The 3655-nt window shown below is 52.3% G+C and overlaps 1 protein-coding gene across 1 annotated transcript in view; it reads left to right on the forward strand.

The window, feature by feature from the left end:
* Positions 1 to 3084: 3084 nt before the first annotated feature.
* The window catches only part of LOC121915919 (snake venom vascular endothelial growth factor toxin ICPP-like), a 10510-nt gene continuing 9939 nt past the window's right edge, over positions 3085 to 3655 (forward strand). Inside the window, exon 1 of the mRNA XM_042440568.1 lies at positions 3085 to 3267. The gene's annotated coding sequence lies outside the window, so the exon portion shown is untranslated. The remainder of the gene's footprint in view (positions 3268 to 3655) is intronic.

The raw sequence follows: 3655 nt of genomic DNA on the forward strand, positions 1-3655 counted from the left end.
AAGAAGGAAGGGAAGCGCTTCCAAGGAAAGTGTTTGGCAGCTGCCCCACATTCCTTGCAAGGCCTGGCAGCTGGTTGCGCCTGCTCCCTGGCCTGGAAGTCCTCTCCTTACATAAACAGCCCAGTCTTTGCTTGAGGCCCCTCTGGTTGCCTCTGTTTGTTTGCATGCTTTCCTCTGGGGCCCCACTGGGTCGCCAAGGAGCCGGGGGAGATGAACAACCCTCTCCCATGCGCTTCCATGTGCGCCAACCACACAGAGAGAACAGTATATGAAGAGCAAGTGCGGTGTAATGGTTTCAGTGTTCACATATCTAAAGGGAGCCGTGTTGGCCATACTGCAAAGTACAATAACACCCACAATCTAGAAATTAGGGATACCTTTGCTGGGTCAACCAAAATGCACATGATACATGACCCAAGCTTTCAAAGCTCTGCTGGCTTTTTCATAATCTCTGAGAAATCCAATGTTCAAAGAAAGAAGGGTTTATCATTTTTAAACACCTTTGCTTGATGAAAAAGTCAAGGGAGCTTCAAAAGCTTTGTGTGTGTCTTCTGTGCCTTGAAGTCATTTCCAACTTATGGCAACCCTAAGGTGAAGTTTTCATAGGGTTTCTTGGCAAGGTTTGTTCACAGGTTTTGTCATTGACTTCCCCTGAGGCTGAGAGAGTGTGACTTGCCCAAGGTCACCCAGTGGGTTTTATGGCCAAACTGGGAATCGAACCCTGATCTCCAGAATCTTAGTCTGACACTCAAACCACTATGTTACGCTGGCTCCTTTTGCAGCCTTTGAAAGCTTGCACCATGTGTAATGAGCATTTTAGTTGTTCCAATAAAGATATCACTGTTTTATGGATTTGGGGGTTATGCTGCACTTTGCTATAGGGCAGTGGTGTCACAGGTGTGTGTGTGTGTGTGTGTAGACAATGCCTGCTCCACAGAGCTTAGGAAAAGTTCCTTTTTGCAGACCACAATTCCCAGGAACCCAGAGTGGCCTTCATCCATAGAATGTAACTTTCCCAACCTTGACTCCTCTTTCTGTCTCTCCTAGTCCCTGTTTCTCATCCTGGAATAGAGATACTCCATATTCTCATCCGGACCCAAGGAGTGTGTGGTTTCCAGCTGGCCCTTTATAGGTCCAAGGTAACGCGCACACAAACGCACAAAGCCAAGCCTAGATACTTGGGATTCCACAGGTCCAGGCCAAGGAGTGGAGGCATGCGCGGCATCTGAGCAGGGAGACGCTGGGCCAAAAGGGAAGAACACTGTGATCCCTCCAGAGTTGACCCTGGGATTTGTAGTGAAGTCTGGATTGAAACCCAAAGCAAGCTCAGCTGAGGGATGTAGGCTGCCCTTGCATTGCAGAAATAATGCAGGTTGAGACTGTTTTGACTGCCGTGGTTTAATGCTGCAGAATCCTGGGACGGATAGTTTTGTGAGATGCTTTGCAGACTTGATGCTCTGCAGACTTTCAACCAGATGCTGGCCATGCGTCAGGCCAGAGCTATGGCTGCTCATACTCTGTGTGTGTTTGTGACAGCAGTCTTTGGGCTTGAATTCTGCAAACTCTGCATCTGTGGTCCAAAACACACTGCAGAAATAATCCAGTTTGAGACCGCTTTAACTGCCCTGGCTCAGTGCTAGGGAATAACTATAGTTTTGTGAGACATCCAACCTTCTCTGTCAGAGAGCTCTGGAGCCACAACAAACTACGAATCCCAGTATTAAGCCTTTGCAGTTAAAAAGGTATCAAAATGCATTGTTTTGGCAGTGTAGGTCAGAGTTAATAAAGGCCACCAGCAGTTTATTTCTTGCTGGGATGGATGACTTCTGGATGCCTTCATGAAAGGTGACTGAAGAGCAATCCTTCCCTCTGGGGTTGACTTCTTCTCCAGAGAAGGGGGAGACCAGGACCATGTCCTCCTTTTCCCGGACAAGCCCTCCGTCCTCCATTCGGGGCCTGGCAAAGAAGCATGGATTTATCTTCATAACAGCATGCTTAGCTTTTAAGCTGGCAATGTTTCCATTCCCCTGGAATGTCCTACATTTTCTAGGCCTGGCCACCCTGGACCAGGACAGGAGGAGCTTTGGAGGGAGGGGACAAAGAAGGTGTGTGTGTAAACATTAAGGGGCAGAGCATGGAAGCCTGTGCCTCCCTTGGCTGCGATTGCTGCAGCTCTGTTGCATGGGGCGCCTGGATATTTTGGGCTCCAGCGCTGCAGAGCCAGTGAGTCGGTGGCTGGTATTTATAGCATCCAGTGGATAAAAATGGAAGGAGCCTCCGGCAGAGCAGATCACATAGGAATGGGGGCCCAAGAAGGTGCCCTGCAGGTCCCTCTAAGACAGTAGGATCACCCCCAGAACATCAGACCTTCTAAGGCAGCATGGTCAAGCCTCAGGATGGCAGCCCCATGACAGCATGGTCACTCTCAAACCTTTGGGGGCAGGGTCCAGTAGGGTCACCTCCCTGGAAGTCAGAGCTCTGCAGGTGCATCTAAGCCAGCATGGCCAGTCTCCAAGCAGTCAGACCCTTAAAGGTTCATGTAGAACAATATGGTCAGTTCCCAGAAAGTCAGATCCTTGGGGACCATGTAGACCAGTGGGGGCCTCTCCCTGGGAGTCAAACCTCTGGAGGACCATCTAAACTAGCATGGTCAGTCCTCAGGAGATCCAACCTCTGGGGGCCCATCAAAGCCAGTATGGGCAATTCAGAGAAACCCAGGCGCTTGGGGACCATCTAGGTCAGTCCTGAGGAAGTCATACCCTTGCGGGGGGGGGGGGTCCATCTAGCATGGTCAGCCCCCAGGACCTCAGACTCTTGCATAGTTGGCTGGGGGATTCTGGGAGTTGTAGTCCAGAAAGGTCCACCCCCAACGTTGAAACAGCTGCCTGGGAATGTTGCTTCTTAGGCCTGAGTTTGACTTGGGAGCAGTGCAGCTCTCGGGCGCCATCCGGTGGCTGACCACCTCCATTGCAGGGGGGAAAGCTTTCTAAAAGCTCCTAGAGAAGAACTACTCGCTTGACCCAGAAGAGGAAAGCTGAGATCAGGGGTCTCGGTCTAGAAGTACTACAACTCCCAGACCCCCCCCCCCCAAAAACCATGGCTAGAGTTTGGGAACGTTGTGGGTTGCATTTGTTGCTGTCGTGTGCTTTCAAGTAGTTTTTCGACCTATGGTGATACTAAGGTGGATCTATCATGGGGCTCTCTGGGGCTGAGAGAGTGTGACTCGCCCGAGGAGGAGAAGGGAAGAGAAGAGAGAGGAGCTGCCAGGTACCGTAACCATTGCACCGCATAGCCGCCTCACTTGCCCCTGGAGAGACGCCCCCTCCTCTCCCACCCCTGCTCACCCTCCCCTCCCTCCCCTGTTCTTACTCCCCCTCCTCCCCTCCTGCTCCCCTCCCCTGCTCTCCCCCCACCCCCTAGTAGCTCCCCCTCCTCCCTTGCTCCCCTTTCTCCTCCTGCTCTCCTCTCTTCCTCCTGCCCCCACTCCCTTGCTCCTGTTCCCCTCCCCCTGCTCTCCTTCCTCTCCCTCCCCCTCCTTTTGCTCCTGCTCCCCTCCTGCCCTTGCCGCTCTCTCTCTAATCCCCCTCTGCCTCCCCCTTTGCTCCCTTTGCTCCTTCTCCCCTGCTCTCCTCCTGCTCCCCTCCTGCTCTCCTGG

This window comes from Sceloporus undulatus, chromosome 9 (assembly GCF_019175285.1).
Source record: "Sceloporus undulatus isolate JIND9_A2432 ecotype Alabama chromosome 9, SceUnd_v1.1, whole genome shotgun sequence".
Lineage (NCBI taxonomy): Eukaryota > Metazoa > Chordata > Lepidosauria > Squamata > Phrynosomatidae > Sceloporus > Sceloporus undulatus.